Source organism: Lissotriton helveticus, chromosome 2_1, assembly GCF_964261635.1.
Source record: "Lissotriton helveticus chromosome 2_1, aLisHel1.1, whole genome shotgun sequence".
In the NCBI taxonomy this organism is placed as follows: domain Eukaryota; kingdom Metazoa; phylum Chordata; class Amphibia; order Caudata; family Salamandridae; genus Lissotriton; species Lissotriton helveticus.
This window is the reverse complement of record NC_136059.1, coordinates 96,010,086-96,035,385: the sequence shown is the minus strand read 5'-3', so window position 1 is coordinate 96,035,385 and position 25,300 is coordinate 96,010,086.

Sequence of the window (25,300 nt, the reverse complement as noted above, 5' to 3'; positions counted from 1 at the left end):
CTGGTTACTGTCCTGATTCTTAGGCCTAATCCTGGTTCTGACCCATTTGTCTGCCTTCTTTCCCAATTCTTGGGGAGAGGTCAGATCAGAGTCCACCAGGTGCTGGTGTAAGAGCTGGTTCTGACAATTACTTAGGATCTGCTCCCTCATAATCAAATTATACAATCCTGTAAAGTCATGTACTTTGCTGCCATGTAGCCAACCCTCCAGAGCCTTAGTAGCACAATCTACAAAATCAGTCCAGTCCTGTGTCTGTGTCTTCTGGGTGTCTCTGAACTTCAACCTGTACTGTTCAGTGGTTAAGCCAAACCCATCTATTAGGACACTCTTCAGGACTTTGTAATTGTTTGCATCCTCATGTCTGACAGTGAGGAGCTTATCTCTCCCTTTCTCTGAAAAGGAGTACCATAAGATTGCTGCCCACTGTTCCTCAGGAACCTGCTGTACCATGCAGGCTCTCTCAAGAGCAGTCATCCATTTGTGGATGTCATCCCCTTCTTTGAAGGGGGGCACAATCTTTGTCAGGTTTCTACTATCATAGGACCTGGGTTTCTCTTTAGGAATATTGCTGCCACCAGTGGCACCTAAGCCACACAATTTTTGCTCTCTTGCCAAGGCAAGTCTAGCTTGAGCCAAGGCTACCTCCTCCCTCTCTATCTGGAGTTTGACAGCCCTCATTCTGGCCCTATGCTCTAGCTTTTGAGAAGCACTCATGCCTCTCTGTGATTCTCTGGAGGCACTAGAAACATGAGAGTCCCCTGAGGGAGATCTCACTCTTCTGTTGCCTGGGAGAATAACATGTTGGGTTCTGGGGAGGTGCTGGCCCTCTCCATTCCCCAGTAGGTCCAAGTTGGCCTGGCTAAGCCTGGCAACTGGAACCTGGCTACCCTGATCCTGAACTTCTAAGTCCTCAACATCTGAGTCCTCATCTAAGTCATCATCATCCTCCTCCTCCTGAGGGGGATCAGTTTCAGGGGGGTTCCCTCCATTTCCTGTGTCTAGGGAAGCTGCCTTTGCCTTCTCTAAGTCATCCTGTTCTAGGATTTCTACCAGGATTTGGCAGGTGGGGCTTCTGCCCCTTTTTAACCCTCTTGCTTTGCACAAGGCAATCAAGTCTCTACGGGTTAACTTGTCATATCCAAAAGTTGCCTGGGTAGGGTCAACTGTCACAGGAGTAGACCCTGAGGCTTTTCCTGTGTCAGACATGGTTACTAGTGAGGTGTAAGTGGTGCACTTACCTACACTAAGTGTTTTCCTACTGTACCTTGCTAGTGAGTTGTAGTCAGGGTGTGCTAATCCCTTCAACCTACAACTACTAAGTTCAGTAGAACTTAATATGCTAAGCTTTAGATTTATATGTACCTAGAGGTACTTGATGTGATCTTTCAATTTGATATAAAGATTGCAATGGTAAAACAACAGCAAGCTCAAATCCGCACCGCTGCTCACCAATGTGAGAAGTTGGCCTGGTAGGGGATGTTTCCAATTCTGGAACCACCTACTACCTGACCAAACAATCCCTTATGGTGTCTGGTTGTAAGTCAACCTTATTAGACAAGCTATCCTAGGGGTAGCATGGACTAAGCAGCCTAAAGGCTTAACTTAAGAGGTCGTGTTAAGCGAGCTGTTTTACCACATACAATCCTGTAATATCAAATGAAAGGACACCACACAAGTATATATTATAAAAATATATGTATTTATTACTAAAAACAATCCCCAGTATTCTTTATGAATAAAGGGGCACAAGCGTTAAATCAAAAGCACTGTTTAAACATACAAGTTGCACAATTATGGATGAGGGCGGGTGGCCACTCAAACCATATACTAAACAAGTGGTATAAGAGAGGCCACTCGAACAGTGGTTAGGCCTAGGGCCTAGGGAATCGCTGGGAGCAGTCAGGACAAGCAATGCTGAAGTCGGGAATGGCCCTCGGGATTCGGGAGATGTGCGGAAAGCGCACGCATGCACCAATGTTAACCAATGGTGCGTAAAAGTCATAGAGTTAAAGTTTAAGGACACTTCCGCTGAACCTAGAGGAACAAAACTTAACACACAGACCCTAGAGGTGTGCACCAGTGTGGGAACACCGGCGGAGCAAAGTTACCTCACCCACAGGAAGTGGGTGCACAGGGTCGAAGTGGCGTCGGGTTTTGACACGCAGGCTCTTGGTGCTTGAAGCTGAAAGGGCTGCAGGCGGGTTAAAGATGAAGTGTCCGGTGGAGTCCAAGGGTGGACTCAAGTTGTAGAGTACCTGAAAGCAGAGGGGACAGAGTCTGGGTCACTCAGCAGTGACCAGGGTGGAACCAGGACGGAACCAGGCAATGTCGGGCGCAATCAGGTGGTCGTCGAGGAGCTTCTCTCCGCTGTCGCGTGGGCTCTGGGGCATCTGCGACGTCCAGGAGCAGGTCACGATCTGTCCCACGCAGGCTCTCACCGTCGGTGCAGTCGGCTTCAAGTTTGGAGCAAACAAGCCTTGGTAAGAGCAATCCACGCAGGATCGGAAGATTGCTTCTCACTCGGACCAGGAAGGTCAGAGTCGGGGCTCCTTTTCAGGGGAGCTGGTGTGGATCTGGAGCAACCAGATTCACGAGTCTTCTTAGGTAGTTCGTCGGCACAGGGACCACTAGCCAGCTGGCAAGTGACCGGGCCAACGCGTTGAGCCAAATAGTGCCAAAGGGCCCCACGCAGCACTCGTCGAGTGTGGAGGGCTGAACTTCGGCTCAGGAGTAGCTCAGGGTGGGGGCTTCTCAAACCCCGGTGCACAGCTTCGAGGATCACTCGTGGGCTGCACGGTCAGCGTCTCGTGGTCAATTCAAGATGGCGTGCCCCACGCTTCCGGTCGCCTCCACGGGTCTCAGCTTTGCAGGGACTGTGGATCGGGCTGTTAGAAGGCAGGCAGGCTTGATCTCGTCGATCTCAGTCGCTCGAGTTCCGGCGGGAACTGCAACTAAGTAGACGTCGAGGGCTGGATGGTGCCTGCTGCTGCAGGGTGGTCACTCCTTGACCACAAGGGAGATTCTTCGGGCTTCCACGTTGAGATGGAGGGCGAAGGGTCCAGAGTTTCGTTTCTAATGTTTCTTCCAGGAAATCTGATGTGCATTGGCACTGCTCCCACTCTTATTCCAATCTGGGGGGCGTGATTACCTGCTAGGTCCCCTCCTATGGGTGGGACCCAGGAAGTGGGTGGATACACCCCCTTCCTTTGATCCAGGCCGCCCTGGCACGAGGGCTGGAGTGCCCCAGAACCGGTTTGGCCGGATTATGCAAGGGGCAGCCTTGTGCGCCCCAGGCAGTGTCTGGTTTCTTTCAAACCTCCCTGCTACAATACACTATCTCCTGTCTGGAGGGCGGTGACACCCTCCTGTGACAGGAAACCCTTTGTCCAGGACCCATTTGGTCGAGTTTCGGTCAACTGCAGGGGTCCAGACATTTGTCTGTGGCAGAGGCATCCATTTTGTGGATCTTAAGGTCTTTGGAGAAATTAACCGCATTAAAGTAAAGTAACATGTCTTACCCCTCTAGAGGGGTGGAATGCCATCCCCGTCGCCAGAACTGGCGAGGGGATGGTATTCCAAAGCGTATGACACCTTACACGACATGTTTTGATAAAGCCAAACCAAAGTTGCTAAATAACCGCGAGGATTATAAGGCACTTAATAGTATATGGTATGGCATTATCCTGAAACAGCTTAGGGATTTGTTCCCGACAGCTGCAGACAGGCTCAGCTCATGCTAGAGCTCCATCTCACATAAAACCACGCACTCAGCCTCCAGGATTGATGAGGCCTTCTATAGGAGTGGCTCACAGGTTTACATGTGTCCAGATATAGGTTTGGATATAGATATACTATACCTAAGCAAGGGGTGTTTACACCACCTTACCCCAGCTGAGTGATCAGCCAGTTGTGTCAATTTAAGAACCAGCCAGGGGTGGCAAAAGATATGCTGCAGCCCCTGGTAGGCCTTGGTGGCCCCTATGCCCTGGGCACCTATAGTGCATTATACAGGGGCTGACAAGGAGTCCATTTCCAATTGTGGTATGTACCTAGGGTACATGGAATCCATTTTACAGAGAGAGCAGATGGCCTGGGGCCCTGATTAGCAGGGAACCAGGTCAACTAAGTCAAAAAACCAGCTAAACACAGGCAAAAAATCTGGGGTAACCATAGTCAGGTAGCCACCTTCCTACAGGCCATCACGGTTCTGCTGGGACAAAGGACTCATTCGCCAGTTAAGGTGGAGGGTTTGCTCCCATGGCTAGTGATCTACCCAGACAGGGAGGTGGCTGTGAAATTGGAGTGGTGATTTTGAGAAGGATTTTGAGTTGGTTACCAGAGTCCTAGGGGCGTAAGTGGGCTGACAACTTGCGGTCAGCCAGGGCAGCTCCGAAGGTAGTGAAAGCCAAATTGCAGAAGGAAGTTGAGAAAAGAAGAATTGTGGGTCTGTTCTACGACTGGCCTCTGGCAGACTTAATCTTAACCCCTTTGGGGATGGTGCCTAAGACGGTTGAGGGGGAGTTCAGGATGATAAACCATTTTCGTGGCCGGAGGGAGCCTCCATGAATGATTTCATTTCCACAGAAGACACTAAAGTGGTTTATGCTTCGGTTTATGATGCCACCCGGTTAGTGAGACAGCGTGGACAATGGGCGAAGCTGGCAAAATGTGAAAAAAAATGTGCTTGTCGTCTGTTGCCCATACACCCGGACGATTTCCTGTTATTGAGCATGCAATTTGGGGTGCCATTTATGTGGACAGAGAGTTGTCCATGGGCTGTGACATGTTGTCTGCTTTGTTTGAGGCTTTCAGCAACTTTTAAGTGGCGGTTAACGAAGAAGAGTGGGCATTGAGAGGTGTCCCATTTCTTGAATGATTTTCTGTGTGTAGGCAGAAAGGAGTCAGATAATTGTCAGAGGACTCTGAGACAATTCGAGAGGTTAGCTGTGGACCTGGGAGTTCTGCTGGCTCCGGAAAAGACAGAGGGCCCAGTAAGGTGTTGACATTTTTGGGTATCGAACTGGACACAGAATTGTTGGTGCCAAGGTTGGTAAGTGAAGGCTCAGGAGATTCAACTATTTCTTAACTAAGTGATTGGGGAACTCAAACAGGGGTTGAGGAGTGTGCAGAAGTTGTTAGGTTTCTCGAATTTGCATGCAGAGTAGTGAGGGGTGGACTGACTTTCTCCAAGAGATTGGGCATAGCTATGTTGGGGGCAGTTTTTTTACCCCACCATAGAGTCTGGATTTATTTGGTAGTGAGAGGTGATCCGTGTGTTTAGAATGCTTTTTTGGATGACTTTAATGGAATGTTGATGATGTTTCTGGAGGAGAACACATTTGGCAGGTACAGACTTTTTCAGGTGCAGCGTGAGCACATGGTTTTGGTCTGTTCTGGGACAGACTGTGGTGTGCGGAGAGATGTCTGCCCCACTGGTTGCAGCGGGGATGGAGCATCACCGTTCTGCAATTTTTTCAGTTGTTGGTGCCATTGACAGTGTGGGGAGGTGAGTTAGTGAACAGGACAGTGATGCCTACTGTGTACAATATGACGGTAGTTGACTTGGTGAACAGACAGAGGGCACGGGATCTGAGAGTCCTGGGATTGTTGAGACGGTTTGAGCTGGGCTGCTTGCAATAAAAAATTATTTTCAAGGCTAAACATGTGCCAGGTGTGAACATGGTAAATAGCAGGTTTGTTAGCTCATGTGGAGTGGCATCAATTCCGCAGCTTGTAACCGGGAGCAGAGGATAGCAAAATGCCATCACCTACAGGCATTTGGGCGTGGGGGGAGTGAGAGTCACTGGGCTGATGGAGAGGTCTTTAGCAGATTCTGCCAAGAGGGGCTATCATCTGGTATGGAGTGTGTTTGAGAATTCTGAGGGATGCCCATTGAGACAGGACCAGAGTTAAAAGGAAGGAAGAGTGATACATTTTGTTCTGTCTTTAATTGACAAAGGTTTATCGTCCCCCGACCATAGCGGAAAAGCTGGCGGGCATTTCTTTTTATAGGAACTTGTACTGGGACTTTGACCAAATGAGGGATGAGAGTTTGGGGACTATTTTGAAAGGGTAGGGTAGAGAGCATGGTGCAAGGGGGGGAGCATGGTGCAAGGGGGGGCTCCTTTGCGGGAGGCTATCACATTTGAATTGTACCAAGTGCTTATGTTTATGTTTGTTTGTTTATTGGTTTGTATAGCGCCGAATCACCCATGAGGGTATCTCGACGCTTGGGACTAAACATCATAGCAGTACCAGTGAATGATTAAAAGAGATATGTTTTTAACATTTTTCTGAATAGGATCAGATTGGGACAGGCACGTAGATGTAAAGGCAGGTGGTTCCAAAACATAGGGGCCTGGTAGGAAAATGCCTTGACTCCACTACGTGCTTTTTTGATCCTAGGAACGGTGATCAGTAGCTCTGAGCTAGATCTAAGTGAGCGCGTGGGAAAATAAGGGGTCAATTTACAGGTCAAATACATGGGCCCTTGCCCTCTGAGGGCCTTGTGGATAATACATCCTATTTTGAACTTTATTCTTTTTATAATGGGGAGCCAGTGTAGCTGATTCAGGAGAGGTGCTGAAGGTGTTCTAGCGGTGCATCAACCGTAAGGCGAGCAGCGGTGTTTTGTACAACCTGTAATCTCTTAATAGCAGCAGTGTTGGCTGAGAACAGAAGGGCATTACAGTAATCTATCCTGCTAAGTACCAAGGCCTGCATCAGTGTTTTCTTAGTGGAAGTGGGCAAAAGGGGGAATATCCTGCGTAGGAGGCCCAGAATATAGTAGCAGGACCCCGCCGTGGTGTTGGCATGTGTCTCTAGAGTCAGTTTACGATCAAATGCTTCTTACATTTTTGCCCAAGTGTCGTTATGATGGGTTTGAGGTGGCAATTTTCAGGTTGTGCATGGTATGGATGTTCTTTGTTGTGTTCAGGGTGTCTGCGTTGTTGGGGTCCACACGTGACTCGGTGTCTTAGGTGGCAAGATAAGTTTGGAGCTGGGCCAATTGGGGATATGGTTGCCGGGATCCAAGACGGACCAAGCAGGGAGGGGCAAGTGGATATGACCAAGCAGGAACGGAGCAGAGCTGAGGCGTGCCCAGTAAATGAGTGGCGTAGCTTTCAGGCTTGGCCAAGACACAGGCAGGAGGCAATATTTTGTCATGAAGGAGGAGCGAGGATTAATGCTTTTCAACTGCTGACAGTGCTGAGCGTGGCCTTATGAAAACTGGGATGGAATCCAGCCTTCTTTGGAAAGCACTCAGTTAGGATTGGGGCAGCTACTATAATGGCACGACTGGGATGGAATTGGAACCATATTCAGAGATTCAGAGTATACGCAGGTGGAGATTGAGGTGTTGTGAGCGCTATGTTTGGAAATTAGGGGTTTTTCGCTGTGCGTTGGAGGAGGAACTCACTCAATACTAAAGACTTCTTTTTCACATAAGGGTGCATGAGTGGTCCTGGGAGCAGTAAACTGGTGACAAATGGGGGTGGGGTCGCACACTACTCACACACCGGCGGTGTCGCCCCTAAGGACTCTGGTCAATGTAGTAAAGTGTTCGCGATGCATCATCTTTCGATCTTCTGCTATCTTCGCTGTCTTCGCCATCCCTGGACACGTGTTTCGGGGTATTACCCCTCATCAGCAGGGATAGGCCGTGTACTGGGGTTGCCGATGGCTGCCAATATCTGCCAGGTATAGTACCACTCAGGCGCGTAGGTGCGGGATCCCAGGCTCGTCAGCCCGCTGCTCAAGGGAGCTTTAAAGTTACAAATGGGGGTGGGGTCGCACACTACTCACACACCGGCGGTGTCGCCCTTAAGGACTCTGGTCAATGTAGTAAAGTGTTCGCGATGCATCATCTTTCGATCTTCTGCTATCTTCGCTGTCTTCGCCATCCCTGGACACGTGTTTCGGGGTATTACCCCTCATCAGCAGGGATAGGCCGTGTACTGGGGTTGCCGATGGCTGCCAATATCTGCCAGGTATAGTACCACTCAGGCGCGTAGGTGCGGGATCCCAGGCTCGTCAGCCCGCTGCTCAAGGGAGCTTTAAAGTTACAAATGGGGGTGGGGTCGCACACTACTCACACACCGGCGGTGTCGCCCCTAAGGACTCTGGTCAATGTAGTAAAGGGTTCGCGATGCATCATCTTTCGATCTTCTGCTATCTTCGCTGTCTTCGCCATCCCTGGACACTTGTTTCGGGGTATTACCCCTCATCAGCAGGGATAGGCCGTGTACTGGGGTTGCCGATGGCTGCCAATATCTGCCAGGTATAGTACCACTCAGGCGCGTAGGTGCGGGATCCCAGGCTCGTCAGCCCGCTGCTCAAGGGAGCTTTAAAGTTACAAATGGGGGTGGGGTCGCACACTACTCACACACCGGCGGTGTCGCCCCTAAGGACTCTGGTCAATGTAGTAAAGTGTTCGCGATGCATCATCTTTCGATCTTCTGCTATCTTCGCTGTCTTCGCCATCCCTGGACACGTGTTTCGGGGTATTACCCCTCATCAGCAGGGATAGGCCGTGGACTGGGGTTGCCGATGGCTGCCAATATCTGCCAGGTATAGTACCACTCAGGCGCGTAGGTGCGGGATCCCAGGCTCGTCAGCCCGCTGCTCAAGGGAGCTTTAAAGTTACAAATGGGGGTGGGGTCGCACACTACTCACACACCGGCGGTGTCGCCCCTAAGGACTCTGGTCAATGTAGTAAAGTGTTCGCGATGCATCATCTTTCGATCTTCTGCTATCTTCGCTGTCTTCGCCATCCCTGGACACGTGTTTCGGGGTATTACCCCTCATCAGCAGGGATAGGCCGTGTACTGGGGTTGCCGATGGCTGCCAATATCTGCCAGGTATAGTACCACTCAGGCGCGTAGGTGCGGGATCCCAGGCTCGTCAGCCCGCTGCTCAAGGGAGCTTTAAAGTTACAAATGGGGGTGGGGTCGCACACTACTCACACACCGGCGGTGTCGCCCCTAAGCACTCTGGTCAATGTAGTAAAGTGTTCGCGATGCATCATCTTTCGATCTTTTGCTATCTTCGCTGTCTTCGCCATCCCTGGACACGTGTTTCGGGGTATTACCTCTCATCAGCAGGGATAGGCAGTGTACTCGGGTTGCCGATGGCTGCCAATATCTGCCAGGTATAGTACCACTCAGGCGCGTAGGTGCGGGATCCCAGGCTCGTCAGCCCGCTGCTCAAGGGAGCTTTAAAGTTACAAATGGGGGTGGGGTCGCACACTACACACACACCGGCGGTGTCGCCCCTAAGGACTCTGGTCAATGTAGTAAAGTGTTCGCGATGCATCATCTTTCGATCTTCTGCTATCTTCGCTGTCTTCGCCATCCCTGGACACGTGTTTCGGGGTATTACCCCTCATCAGCAGGGATAGGCCGTGTACTGGGGTTGCCGATGGCTGCCAATATCTGCCAGGTATAGTACCACTCAGGCGCGTAGGTGCGGGATCCCAGGCTCGTCAGCCCGCTGCTCAAGGGAGCTTTAAAGTTACAAATGGGGGTGGGGTCGCACACTACTCACACACCGGCGGTGCCGCCCCTAAGGACTCTGGTCAATGTAGTAAAGTGTTCGGGATGCATCATCTTTCGATCTTCTGCTATCTTCGCTGTCTTCGCCATCCCTGGACGCGTGTTTCGGGGTATTACCCCTCATCAGCAGGGATAGGCCGTGTACTGGGGTTGCCGATGGCTGCCAATATCTGCCAGGTATAGTACCACTCAGGCGCGTAGGTGCGGGATCCCAGGCTCGTCAGCCCGCTGCTCAAGGGAGCTTTAAAGTTACAAATGGGGGTGGGGTCGCACACTACTCACACACCGGCGGTGTCGCCCCTAAGGACTCTGGTCAATGTAGTAAAGGGTTCGCGATGCATCATCTTTCGATCTTCTGCTATCTTCGCTGTCTTCGCCATCCCTGGACACGTGTTTCGGGGTATTACCCCTCATCAGCAGGGATAGGCCGTGTACTGGGGTTGCCGATGGCTGCCAATATCTGCCAGGTATAGTACCACTCAGGCGCGTAGGTGCGGGATCCCAGGCTCGTCAGCCCGCTGCTCAAGGGAGCTTTAAAGTTACAAATGGGGGTGGGGTCGCACACTACTCACACACCGGCGGTGTCGCCCCTAAGGACTCTGGTCAATGTAGTAAAGTGTTCGCGATGCATCATCTTTCGATCTTCTGCTATCTTCGCTGTCTTCGCCATCCCTGGACACGTGTTTCGGGGTATTACCCCTCATCAGCAGGGATAGGCCGTGTACTGGGGTTGCCGATGGCTGCCAATATCTGCCAGGTATAGTACCACTCAGGCGCGTAGGTGCGGGATCCCAGGCTCGTCAGCCCGCTGCTCAAGGGAGCTTTAAAGTTACAAATGGGGGTGGGGTCGCACACTACTCACACACCGGCGGTGTCGCCCCTAAGGACTCTGGTCAATGTAGTAAAGTGTTCGCGATGCCTCATCTTTCGATCTTCTGCTATCTTCGCTGTCTTCGCCATCCCTGGACACGTGTTTCGGGGTATTACCCCTCATCAGCAGGGATAGGCCGTGTACTGGGGTTGCCGATGGCTGCCAATATCTGCCAGGTATAGTACCACTCAGGCGCGTAGGTGCGGGATCCCAGGCTCGTCAGCCCGCTGCTCAAGGGAGCTTTAAAGTTACAAATGGGGGTGGGGTCGCACACTACTCACACACCGGCGGTGTCGCCCCTAAGGACTCTGGTCAATGTAGTAAAGTGTTCGCGATGCATCATCTTTCGATCTTCTGCTATCTTCGCTGTCTTCGCCATCCCTGGACACGTGTTTCGGGGTATTACCCCTCATCAGCAGGGATAGGCCGTGTACTGGGGTTGCCGATGGCTGCCAATATCTGCCAGGTATAGTACCACTCAGGCGCGTAGGTGCGGGATCCCAGGCTCGTCAGCCCGCTGCTCAAGGGAGCTTTAAAGTTACAAATGGGGGTGGGGTCGCACACTACTCACACACCGGCGGTGTCGCCCCTAAGGACTCTGGTCAATGTAGTAAAGTGTTCGCGATGCATCATCTTTCGATCTTCTGCTATCTTCGCTGTCTTCGCCATCCCTGGACACGTGTTTCGGGGTATTACCCCTCATCAGCAGGGATAGGCCGTGTACTGGGGTTGCCGATGGCTGCCAATATCTGCCAGGTATAGTACCACTCAGGTGCGTAGGTGCGGGATCCCAGGCTCGTCAGCCCGCTGCTCAAGGGAGCTTTAAAGTTACAAATGGGGGTGGGGTCGCACACTACTCACACACCGGCGGTGTCGCCCCTAATGACTCTGGTCAATGTAGTAAAGTGTTCGCGATGCATCATCTTTCGATCTTTTGCTATCTTCGCTGTCTTCGCCATCCCTGGACACGTGTTTCGGGGTATTACCCCTCATCAGCAGGGATAGGCCGTGTACTGGGGTTGCCGATGGCTGCCAATATCTGCCAGGTATAGTACCACTCAGGCGCGTAGGTGCGGGATCCCAGGCTCGTCAGCCCGCTGCTCAAGGGAGCTTTAAAGTTACAAATGGGGGTGGGGTCGCACACTACTCACACACCGGCGGTGTCGCCCCTAAGGACTCTGGTCAATGTAGTAAAGTGTTCGCGATGCATCATCTTTCGATCTTCTGCTATCTTCGCTGTCTTCGCCATCCCTGGACACGTGTTTCGGGGTATTACCCCTCATCAGCAGGGATAGGCCGTGTACTGGGGTTGCCGATGGCGGCCAATATCTGCCAGGTATAGTACCACTCAGGCGCGTAGGTGCGGGATCCCAGGCTCGTCAGCCCGCTGCTCAAGGGAGCTTTAAAGTTACAAATGGGGGTGGGGTCGCACACTACTCACACACCGGCGGTGCCGCCCCTAAGGACTCTGGTCAATGTAGTAAAGTGTTCGCGATGCATCATCTTTCGATCTTCTGCTATCTTCGCTGTCTTCGCCATCCCTGGACACGTGTTTCGGGGTATTACCCCTCATCAGCAGGGATAGGCCGTGTACTGGGGTTGCCGATGGCTGCCAATATCTGCCAGGTATAGTACCACTCAGGCGCGTAACTTTAAAGCTCCCTTGAGCAGCGGGCTGACGAGCCTGGGATCCCGTACCTACGCGCCTGAGTGGTACTATACCTGGCAGATATTGGCAGCCATCGGCAACCCCAGTACACGGCCTATCCCTGCTGATGAGGGGTAATACCCCGAAACACGTGTCCAGGGATGGCGAAGACAGCGAAGATAGCAGAAGATCGAAAGATGATGCATCGCGAACACTTTACTACATTGACCAGAGTCCTTAGGGGCGACACCGCCGGTGTGTGAGTAGTGTGCGACCCCACCCCCATTTGTAGCAGTAAACTGGTGACTTACATAGTTGGACATTCATTAGGGTATTGGGCAGCAAAGTATGCATACTTGTAGATTTATGGATGGAGCCTAGGATTGACCAGCAGCAGGCATGAGGTGATAAGGTGGGGTAGGAGTGGGATGCATTGTGGCAATTTGTTGCCATTTTTGACGAAGCTGGTGCCGCACAGAGGTTGCCCGGATATCCTCTTCCTGCTCTTGGAGAGAATGATTTGGTCCAGGTGTCGGGATTGCCCGTGCTGCAACACATGCAGCTGGATTTGATGTTGATCAAACAGAAGCCTGGGGTACATGCTTGGTATGGATTGTACTTGTGCCTCAGGCGAGACGCCATCATTCACGCCTAGCCCGCATCTCACACCACCCGTGACCATCCTAACACCCTCCCAGGACTAGACAAGCAGTGGCAGACACACCTGATGACTTCCCTGAAACCCACCACTATCGAAGCGCTCCCACCACGGCACTTACACCACGCTGCCAAGTTCGACGACCGCACCCCACCCCGCCCCCCTCCCCCCCTTTTTTCCCATATTCTCCCTACGGAGCCAACACGACTGGAATGACCGCGATGAGAACCCACTGTGACTTACCGAGTGCTGAATAGCTGCATTGTGAGCTGCGCCCCGCGATCATGACCTACATCCTAGTGATGTAGAAACATGTCCGCTGAACTCTTCACTCTCTCTCTTCCCATGAGTAATTCATAAGAGATATTTACAAGCAGAGTGGACAGTGCCACGCCCATAACAGCCCCCAACGACGCCCTGCCCTTATGCCATCCCACTGGACACACATTCGCTGCACGCGAAGTGCCACAATCGCATGATATGCTCCACTGACTTGATCACCCACAGCCATCTCTATCCGGGCTGATGGTTAGTAGATCTGTAGGCATAGATAACACATCCCAGTGGGGAGCGCAGTGAGAGACAGCTGTTCGTAACCTGTAATGTTTTTCTTCTTTTCAGCAATGACGGTTGAGGAATGAGGAGATTGTAATGTATAATGCTATTACTGTACTTGTTCATTGCTGCACATCGCACAATTACCCTTAACTTTACCCTCCACCAAATATGGCTCTGTAATGTTACCATTTGTTGAAATGTCAATAAAAATATTCAAACAAAAAAAATGGATTGTACTTGTGCCTCAGAGACAGTGGAGAGGTGCGACTAAACATGCGGCCATTGACAACAAGACCAGGAGGAAGCTGAACAGGGCGATGAGGGTGTTATGCTTGTCAAGAGACATTAAGGTGATAGCCCACAGGGAATAAAGGAAGAAGAACAGGGTCTCTTTAGGACGGATAGGGTACACCTTTCGCAATTTGGCTTTATTACATGATGGAGGTGAGGGATGTTATTAGCAAGCTATGGAATGAAAGGATTTGGTGCAGAGGGTGTGGGTCCTTGAATTCCTGATGTCTTGCAGTCGGGTGAGGGGCAACCAGGAAAACGCCCTCTGGGGTTTTCCTGGATGATGGTAGTTGTAATGGGTGGAGAGTCAGATGCTGGCGTATCACCCCTGCGGGGGCATGAAGGGAGCACAGATGAAGATAGACAGTGTGTGGGATTCATAGAGCAGAATAAGGAGGCTTCATTGGTGGATGTTTTGATTGGGGAAGCAAGAGAGAGAATAGGGAATGAAAGGAGGTTAGTAAGTGAGAGGGGATAGAATGAAGCAAGGTATGGGTTCATGGGGTGAAAGCTGGGTGAGAAGTGAGAATTGTTTTAGGTCGAGTGGCAATTTCTAAAATGTTAGTCCTTTCCCGGTTGCTGTATTTCTTTGCAGCCCATCCCATTGTGCTCCCTAGGAGCTTCTTTCATGAACTACATGGTCTACTACTGGAGTTCATATGGAGTTCGGGCCGTCACCGGGTTGCACTGTCTACACTACAACGCCCGCTTGCTGAGGGCGGACTTGGAGCACCCAATTTCGAGCTGCACTATGCAGACAGCCCAATTACAATGGCATGGTTATGTACACTACAACACCACAAAACTTTGATTGTGCATGAGTTATTGCATTAGGAGAGCACTTATACCTGGTTTCCTGATGCTACCATCCACCTGAGACATGAGATCAGACTGATAGCGGTAGCCTGTGGCTGCTGCACCTCCAGGGCTTCAGATTCCCTATTGATTGTTATCTGGGATCTACGTCTGCGTGGTTGATGCAACGCATTGACCCGGTCTAATGGGTCAACGCAAAGCTTAAACATATAGGTGACCTTTATAATGAGGGTACGCACATGTTGTTCAAGGGACTCCTGGAAATGTATGGGATGAATGCCTTAACACACCATGCTTTACAACACGTGATTCAGAAGATGTAGAGCAATGGGAACAATGAACCGCCTACTTCACAGATACTGAACACATTACTGTCTGCCGCTAGCACTCGAAACAACATCACAACCTTATACACGATAATTAATGCCCCCATCTGACCACAAAGGTGCGCACCAGATGGACCGAGGTGTTACAACAGCCGCTTACCGACGTGGCTTGGGCTCGTGCTGTCCATCTGGTGACAGGTGTGTCTCGCAACCCCAGATTCCGCTTCACGCAGTTCAACTACATACATCACACATACCTCCTTCTACGGCGCTTCAAGCGCATGTTCGCAGCACTCTTCCCAGAATTTCCCCATTGCAAACGACAGAATGCAATTTTTCCATATGGTGTGGGCATGCACATCACTGCAACCGACATGGATGATGGTCACCGCGACAGTGGCTGAAATGTCAGCACATCCCTCATGCTCACTCCCAAATCTTGTTTGTTGGGACTGCGCCCCGATCAAAAGGTGAACATTTAAAGCGCTTTATTGATCTGCCTTTGTCCTGTTTAAATGTAACATAGCTGTGACATGGAAATGCCCCGCCCCCCCAGAACTCCAACGCTGCCTCCTTGTATTATTGACGTGGACCAGGGATGAAGCCCACACCCTCAGGCTGCTCTGTATCAAGGGCGACTCCCGCATGGGAGGTGAATGCTGGGAGACTTTTCTACGTAAAGTAGAAGCCAAATCTGATGAATGCCAGCCATGAACCGGTGCATCTGGTGTACATTATCAAGTGGTATAGCGGCCGCGCCATCATCGCTCTCCACCATACATCATTCCTCACACACACAGCACTCTCATAAATGGCTCCCAACATGCCACCCACGTTTGCACCAACTTACTTCCTGATTGCAACCTGTCATCTGGATTATTTCAAACAACCTAGTCACCTCTTTTCCACCCCACCTGCTACATGCAAAGTGGGAACCAGCCTCATGAACCCTTTAGCTTCTTGCTTTCTTAACTGTGCGATCACAGATGACAAACCGGCTCCTCATACAGAAAGGAAGGGAGCAAGTAACGTCTCTATATCTCCTTGTTTACTTATTATGGCCCTCTGAGCTCATGAGTTGGTGATTTGTTTAATGTTTTTTTCCTCATTATACCTTGTCTCCTACATATTGTTGATGGCCACACAATAATTTTCGACACTACCGCCACAAACTGTTATACGCTGGAGGTAACTCTAACGCCCTACAATTACCCTGTAACCACACTAAGCGATCATGTATTCATATGGAGGGAGTTATCGTGATAACTGTGATGATATAAAACGCCAACAAAAAAATGTATGGGATTTGTTGGGGGAACAAGGTGATTACCTATCAAAGATGTTTGACGTTATGTTAATGTTGAGTTTGATTAAGGGTTTTGCAACCCTGTCCTAATAAAATGACCTTTTACAGTTCATGGTAGTATGGCGTGTGATTATTTCACGTCCCACTGGTTCCCGCCTTCCCCGCTCCTGCGCTTGATTCCAATGGCCTGTTTCCTCCTGCAGCCCTCTGAAGTTTCCCTCTTTTATGCAATCCTCTGGAGGGATCTGGCCTGTCTTTATCTCCATTCCACGCCTCGCTGCAGAATGCTCTCTGCCTTCAAAGCATTAGGCACAGCTGAGCAGGTAAGAGGTTTAATCAGATTAGTTGGCAGCAGTTCAGACCAGGATGAAACAAGGTCAGCAGCTTATGTGAACCTCCCATTCTGCAAAGGGAGGACTTTAATTGATTACTGTCTACCACTTTGCTTACTGTGACAAACCCCTTTTAACAGCTTTCTGTAACTGAATCATTTATTATTTGCACACACTTCAGTACCATGATGGGTTTGGGCTGGAAGGCATCACTTGTGGTGTCATGAATCCTGGCTGTATCTCAGACTTGTTGTTGCCACAATCAGAACTGTCCATTGGTTGTTAAAGTGGGGGTGGGCTAATGTCATGATATGTGGGTAGATGGTGCTTTGGGTGAGCTAATTGATATCAAGAGCCCCCATACCTGGACCTCTCAGGGCAAGTCTTGGGGGAGTCATCTGTGGCCTGGGATTCACTTCTGGAGCTGTAGGGTCGCCTGGAGGTGAGTTTGGATGACTATGGATCCCTACGCTAAGGTAGATGTAGACAGTCCTGAACCTGACAGGATGGACAATGGGCAGCTGCTCGCGAATGATCAGGTCTGACCCAAGCACAATAAACAATCTGAGGAAGGCGGGACATTTTAGCAATACACATTTCCTGAACGCATACCACTCGATGCACATAAGTGCAAGGTAAGCGGTGCACAATGAATGCTCTATACCCAATTAATACATGCAGGAACTATAAAGGTGTCGGTACGGGCGGGTGTAGGGTACTGCTCCTGGGTATTGATCTAAAGCTGCCATTCCAGCAGAATGATGGGGACCCCCTGCAGAATGTGACAAGGGGCCCCTGAGGCTCCCATATCTCACAGATATTCATTGGCTTTGGGATGATTGGGGCCTCCTTGAAGGGTTGGGGGCTCTCTGAAGGGTTGGAAGACCTCTGAAAGGTTGGGGGCCCCTATATGGTGCAGCAGTTGTGTTATGCCCCTGCATCCCGGAGAGCACACCCTTGAAAGGTCCTCTGAACTGTGGGACCCTTACTGTCTGATGGTGGAGGCTACTCTGTAGAAGAAACAATGCCCTGATGTAGAGAGGGTGCCGGGTAGGATGTGCAGCATATGTAAGCCGCTACCCTTCCATGAGAGAGATAGCCGGTGTTCCCAGGGGGCTTCCAGACAGCTAGGCGATGTCAGAGGTTGAGATGGTAAGTACTCTAATTAGTGGATAAACAAGTCTTATCCACACTGCCTCTGGGTGATGGTGACCACGAGATGGGGGTCAGGTCCTATGCTCTGGATGATAAACATATTATATGGACCCCACAGACCAGCTAACCTGCCTGGAGATCCTGGAGTGTTTCTCAATAGCAGTAGCAGCATTCTACTGTCCAGAGAAATAACCTCCAACAGGCACTGGCAAAGCCAATAGGTCTTACATATATAAGAGCTATTGTCTTTGCCAATATGTTTTAACCATGTTGTACACCAGCATGGCTGCTGTTCAGCATGGATAAAAGTTAGTGGGGTAAAGAAGAGTGGCGTGGAGCAGAGTGTGGTAAAGTGGAGCAGAGTGGAGTGTTATGGCGTGGCATGCAGTGGGTTAGAGTGGTGTAGAATAGAGTTGAGTGCCAAGGAGTGGAGTGTCATGGAGTGTTGTGGAGTGTAATGGAAGGAGTAGAATGTCAAATAGTGGAGTAGAGTTGAGTGGAGTAGAATGTTAGAGTGGAGTAGATTGTCGTGGAGTGGGTGTAACGGGGTGGGTATCACGGGGGAATGAAGTGAGTCGGAAGGCTGAAAAAGCGCTTTTAACGAAGGCTTTATTTTTAGATAGGCTTTCTTCCTCCTGCTAGATAGTCTTATACGGGCAAATTCATCCGTCTCCGTCCTGACGCCTTTCGGGAAAATAGGTAAGTCCAGGTTGGCTCTGCGACGTGCAGGTGGAGTTGCCGCCAGAATGTCGGGATCGCCGTCGACCTCCAGCCGGAGTCCGGGTGAGCACCACCGGAAAATGAATAAGAAGAAAAGAAGAGTTTCAGGGGAGTGTTTTTCTCACACTTGTAGAGGGACCGGGAGTGAGGAATTCAGTGCCACAGTGTAGTTTACAAGGCGAGGTGACGGAGTGCCAGTGAGGAAGGGGTGCAGGGAAACGTAAGGCGGAAAACAGTGAGCGGATCATCCACTCCAACCCGCCCAGCCCGCAACCTTGCCCCGTACCTTTGTTAGCCACGCCCCTCCCGCGGGAGCGTGGCAGGGCAATTGGCGGGACCGTTGGCCTCCTGGCTTGACGTCTTCCGTGCAACTGGTCTCTCTCCGAACCGTCTTCAGCGTCCTCTCCTCACCACAGTCGTCTTCCGGGGAAGTGTTCTCCGGCGTCTTCCGGGTTCCGCCTTCTTTTGTCCTGACGAGCTGTTCCATGGGCGGAGTCACTGCTACGTAGCTGTCAGTGTTAAAGGTACAGAGTCCTGGATCCGTCTCTCCACCCCAGGGGTACGCAAAATCCGGGCTTGTCCACTCCTCTTCAGGCAACGAGGTGGGTTGCTGGAGGGGACGAGAAAGGGGTAAAGAAGGCACAGCTGACCACCAGTCTTGCGTAACTGTTCCCTTTTCCTCGCCAACCTCACAGGGGCGACCCGCCCCGTCACACACCTCCCCCCCTGGATACTCCCGTTCGGGGAGAGGAAAAGCACGGGAGAGGTAGTCAGCGTTGCCATGCTCCTTGCCCCTCCTGTGTTGCACCACAAAGGAATAGGGCTGAAGGGAGAGGAACCAGCGCAACGCCCTGGCGTTCATGGCCCTATTACGATGCATCCATTTCAGGGGTGCATGGTCTGTCTGTAAAATGAACGGCTTTCCCTCCAAGTAGTAGTGTAGTTTTTCTATGGCCCATTTTATCGCCAGACACTCACGTTCGACCGTCGAATATTTACTCTCCCTGGGGAACAGTTTTCTACTAGCATACAGGATGGGATGTTCGACTCCGTCTTCCCCTTTCTGGGAGAGAACCGCTCCTAGACCTATGTTTGAGGCATCTGTTATCAGGATGAAGGTTTTGTTGAAGTCGGGAGATTCCAAAACCGGAGCCCCGGTTATGGTCTGCTTCAGACTTTCGAAGGCATCCCTCGCCTCTTGGGTCGGGGATTGTATCTCCTTGGGTCTGACGGTTTTCCGTAGCAGGTCCGTGAGGGGTGCAGCAATGGCAGCAAAGCGGGGAATAAAACGCCGGTAATAACCGATTAAGCCGAGGAAGGCTCGTACCTCTCTTTTGTCCCTCGGGAAGTTGGTGTTTTTGATTGCCTTGATCTTCTCTGTTTGTGGGGCTATGGTCCCTTCCCCCAGGACGTATCCCAGATAGTTGACTCTGGTAAACGCTGCTCGAGACTTCTTCGAGTTTACGTGTAAACCCGCTGCCTGTAAGGCGGATAGGATGGTGTGTACGTGTTGTAGGTGCTCCCCCCATGTTTTGCTATAAATCACTATCGTCTAAATAGGCTGAGCTAAAAGACGCATAGGGTTTCAGAACGCAGTTCATAAGCCGCTGAAAAGTGGCAGGTGCTCCGTGTAATCCAAACGGGAGGACCGTGAACTCAAACAGGCCCTCTTCTGTGCTGAATGCCGTCTTCTTCCGATCTTGTTCACGCAAGTGTACCTGCCAGTAGCCCTTGGTGAGATCCAGGGTGGTGATATAGGTGGCATCGCCCAGCTTTTCCACCAACTCGTCGACCCTAGGGATGGGATAGGCGACGAAGGTGGAGATAGCATTCAGGGCTCGGAAGTCCATACAAAATCTTTTTGACCCGTCTGGTTTTGGGACCATCACTATTGGAGAAGCCCATTCGCTCCTAGACGGTCGAACAACCCCTAGGTCTAGCATTTCTTGGACTTCTTTCCTTACGTCTTCTCTCCTGGCTGCTGGGATCCGGTAGGGCCGTTGCTTTACTGTCCTGCCTGGTAGCGTCTCTATACGATGTTCCATCAAGTCGGTTTTTCCTGGGAGATTTGAAAAGATGGACGACAAAGGGAGAAGAATGTCAGTGAGATCCGCTTTTTGTGCTCCAGTCAGCTCCGGATTGACCACCAGGTCCCGGAGGGTGGAGAGGTCCCTTGGTCCTTCTGAGTGAGCCAGATTGGTACTCCTTGGAATGGGCCCTATCCATTTTTTTAATAGATTAATGTGGTAGCTCTGACACTTAGACGGGGAGAGCTTTAGTCTGTACGTGGTGTTGCCTACGGTATCCACTACCTCATAGGGCCCCATCCACTCCTTTCTCTGGGCCAGAGTGGGTAGAAGGACTAGAGCCCAGTCTCCGATCTTGAGAGTCCTTAATTTAGTGCCACGGTCATAATACTGTTTCTGTTTTTCTTTATGTCGTTCTAGATTCGTGTCTGCCAGGTCTCTCAGCTTCCCTAGCCGTGCCCTTAGCTGCGTTGTGTAGTCAAGGAGGGATCTCTGGTCGTCTGTCTCCTGTGCTTCCCACGCTTCTTTGGTGATTTCCAACAGCGACCTAGGGAGCCTACCGTACACCAGTTCGAAAGCAGAACAGCCGAGACTGCTCTGTTTTTGCGCTCTCAACACATACAACGCCAGAGGAAGCAAACGGTCCCACGATGGGCCTTCAGTGGTTAACATTTTCTTCAGGGTTGATTTCAGTGTTTGATTGTAGCGTTCCACCAGGCCATCGGTCTGGGGGTGGTACACCGAGGTCTTTAGGTGTTGTATGTCGAGGGTTTTGCACACCTCCTTCATCATGCGAGAAGTGAACGGAGTCCCTTGATCCGTAAGGATTTCTTTTGGGAAGCCTACCCTGGAAAAGAGTTCGACTAGTCTCTCCGAGACATTGGCTGTTGTCGGGGATCTTAGGGGAAACGCTTCAATGAAGCGGGTGGCATAATCCACGAGGACCAACGCATACAGGTGACCTCTAGGGGATTTCGGTAAGGGCCCGATCAAGTCCATCCCTACCCTCTCAAAGGGCACCCCTATTATGGGTAAGGGCTGAAGCGGGGCCCCGGGAGGTCGGTGGGTGTTTTTTCTCTGACAGATGTCACACTTTTTGCAGTACTCCTGCACGTCCCTATAGATACCAGGCCAAAAGAAATGGCGCGTGATGTTGTCTGTGGTCTTTTCCGTCCCGGAGTGTCCTGCCGTTAAGTGTGCATGGGCAAAAAACAAAACCTGCTCTCTGAAGGAAGCAGGGACAAGAAGCTGGGGTTCACTCCCTGCCTTCGGTTCCCGATATAGGAGGTCTTTTAGGATCACAAACCTAGGGTACGGAGTGTCCTCGCTACCTTGAGCGGTGTGAGCAGCCTCCCAGGCGTTGTACAATGAACGGTCTTCTGTCTGGGCATACTTGAAGTTACGGTCCATGATCCATGGATCGGATGTAATCAGAGCAGGCTGGGGAGATGCTGCTGACCCCGACCGGACAGTTAATTCCTTCTGGAACAAAGCGAGAAACTCTGGGTTGTCTACCCCTAATATGACGTCCTCAGGGAGGGAGTCCACTACCCCGACTCTCACTATACAGGCGGCTTTGTCTTTTGGGCGTATCATGACCTGGGCCAGGGGGTATGGCTTCACGTCTCCGTGGACGCATCGAATGTGCACCTTCGTTTTAGGGATGTATTGGTTAGGGTGTACCAGGCGGGTTTGGACCACGGATTGTCTACACCCTGAGTCTAGTAACGCTCTCACCACGTACTCGTTAATTTGTATACTCACATAGAAGGAAGGCCCCATCTCTGCAGAGTACAAAACGGTTCTCGGTAGGTAGCCCACTTCCATAGGTTCCTCCGCTTGGTGCTTCCTGGGACACATACGGGCGATGTGGCCCCATTCGCCGCACTCAAAACATTGTGGCCCTCGGGTCATTGGAGGTTCCGTTCTCCATGATTTGGATTTGTGGTGTTCTACCGGGGTGAATGTTTTTTTCTCTGGTTTGATTGGTGTCACGTGCTTCTCGGTTTTGAGGGGCGATAGCAGTTTGTGATGCCTCTCGTGTTCCCACCCTGAACCCCGGGGTTGGGCTCTGGCATAGTTGGCGGCCATTTCTATGGCTTGGTCAATGGTCAGTCCCGAATGCTGCCTCAACCACCTCTGGGACCCGTAGGGGAGGGCCTCCATGAACTGCTCCAGATATATCCGTGCCAGAATCTCTTCCTTGGTACTGGTCTCCGATTTCAGCCACTTATCCGCCATCATTTTGAAACGGAAAAACAGGGTTTTAGGGTTCTCCCCTGGTGTTCCCTTTTCCTTTCGGAAGCGGACCCTGTAGGCTTCGGGGTCCAACCCCAAATGGTCCAGGATAATGTTTTTGACATGGTGATAGGGGGCGTTCCCTGCAGGATTGGCTACCTGATAGGCGAACTGAGCCTCGCCGGTCAATAGGGGAGCCAGGAAACATGGCCACTACTCTTCGGGCCACCCTAGGGCTCTTGCCGCCCGTTCAAAGTTCATCAGAAATGCATCCGGATCGTCCCCTGGAACATATTTCTGCAGGGCTATTCCGGAGGGGTGGGGCGTATGGCCTCGGGTTTCTACTTGTACGATGCCAGTCGCTGTTGGACCCGCCCTCTGTAGGCTTTCCAATTGGGCCGTAACTGTATTTTTAAACAAGTCTCTGTCGGCCTGTGCTGCGGTCCATTGTCTTTCCACAGCCCACTCTAGTTTTTCCTGCCCCTTAATTAGGTGTTGGATAACAGCGTCCATCTTGGGTTCACAGACGGACTTCGGTGGTGATCCCACTTCTGACACCACTTGTAACGGGGTGGGTATCACGGGGGAAGGAAGTGAGTCGGAAGGCTGAAAAAGTGCTTTTAACGAAGGCTTTCTTTTTAGATAGGCTTTCTTCCTCCTGCTAGATAGTCTTATACGGGCAAATTCATCCGTCTCCGTCCTGACGCCTTTCGGGAAAATAGGTAAGTCCAGGTTGGCTCTGCGACGTGCAGGTGGAGTTGCCGCCAGAATGTCGGGATCGCCGTCGACCTCCAGCCGGAGTCCGGGTGAGCACCACCGGAAAATGAATAAGAAGAAAAGAAGAGTTTCAGGGGAGTGTTTTTCTCACACCTGTAGAGGGACCGGGAGTGAGGGATTCAGTGCCACAGTGTAGTTTACAAGGCGAGGTGACGGAGTGCCAGTGAGGAAGGGGTGCAGGGAAACGTAAGGCGGAAAACAGTGAGCGGATCATCCACTCCAATCCGCCCAGCCCGCAACCTTGCCCCGTACCTTTGTTAGCCACGCCCCTCCCGCGGGAGCGTGGCAGGGCGATTCGCGGGACCGTTGGCCTCCTGGCTTGACGTCTTCCGTGCAACTGGTCTCTCTCCGAACCGTCTTCAGCGTCCTCTCCTCACCACAGTCGTCTTCCGGGGAAGTGTTCTCCGGCGTCTTCCGGGTTCCGCCTTCTTTTGTCCTGACGAGCTGTTCCATGGGCGGAGTCACTGCTACGTAGCTGTCAGTGTTAAAGGTACAGAGTCCTGGATCCGTCTCTCCACCCCAGGGGTATGCAAAATCCGGGCTTGTCCACTCCTCTTCAGGCAACGAGGTGGGTTGCTGGAGGGGACGAGAAAGGGGTAAAGAAGGCACAGCTGACCACCAGTCTTGCGTAACTGTTCCCTTTTCCTCGCCAACCTCACAGGGGCGACCCGCCCCGTCACAGTGGGATAGAGTGGTGTAGAGCCGAGTGGAGTGGTGTAAAGGGTGTTGCATGGAGTTGAGTAGAGTGTTGCAGAGTAGAGTGGCTTAGAGAGGAGTAAATGGTCATAGAGTGGAGTGGCATAGAATGCGTAGCATGGGAAAGTGAAATTGCATAGAGTGGAGTAGTGTTGTATAGTTGAGTGGCGTAGAGTAGAGTGGAATGGCATAGAGTGGAGTAGTGGGGTGGAGTAAAGTGGCAAGGAGTTCCGTAGAGGGAGTTCCATAGAGCGTTGTAGCGTGGAGTAGTGTTGTATAGTGGCATAGAGTGAAGTATAAGGTTGTAGAGAGGAGTGGCATAGAGCATCGTGGAGTGCTGTAGAGAGTGTTACATAGAATTTTGCATAGTAGTGTGGCGTAGCGCCGAGTAGAGGTTTGTAGAGTGGAGAAAAGTGGCGTTGAATGTCATAGAGGGAGTTGCATTGATTGGAGTAGTGTTGTAGATTGCCATAGAGTGGAGTAGAGTGTTGTAAAGTGGAGTGGCATAGAATGTTGCTCGGAGTGGAGTGGTTTGGAGGGTGTTGCATAGAGTGTTGTAAATTGCAGTAGATTGTCGTAGAGTGAAGTTGCATAGAGTGGAGTAGTGTAGGAGAGTGGAATTGCATAGAGTGTATTAGAGTGTTGGGTAGTCGAATGGCGTAGATTGTAGTGGCATAGAGTGGAGTGAAGTGGAGAGGGAGTTGCTTAGAGCATCGTACAGTGGAGTACTGTTGTAGAGTGTTGTAGAGTTGAGTAGAGCATCAAAAAATGGAAGTAAAATTGAGTGGCCTACACTGCATTGGTGTACAGTGTAGTGTCATAGAGTAGGGTAGAGTAGCCTAGAGTGAAGTGGTGTAAAGTACAGTGGTGCTGAGTAGACTGGCGTAGAGTGCATTGGTTGTGAGTAAAGTGGTGTAGAGTGCAGTGACGTAGAGTAGAGTGGTGTAGAGTAGCGTGGTGCAGAGTAGATTGCAGGCGTGTGGAGTGCAATGACGCAGAGTTGATTGTTTCAGAGTAGAGTGAAGTGGCATAGAGTGGAGTGGTTCAAGGTAGAGTGTAGAGGTGTGGAGTAGAGTGCAGTTGGGTAGAGTACAGTTGTGTGGAGTGCAGTGGAGCAGAATATATCGTGGAGTGATACTGAGTGATGCAGAGTGTAGTGGCGTAGAGTGCATTAGTTTGGAGTAGAGTGGTGCAGAGTAGAGTACAGTGGCGTTGAATGCAGTGGCATAGAGTGGTGCAGAGTAGAGTGGTGCAGAGAGCAGTGGCATAGAGTACAGTGGTGCAGAGTGGAATAGAGTGGTGTAAACTGCAGTTACATAGATCCCAA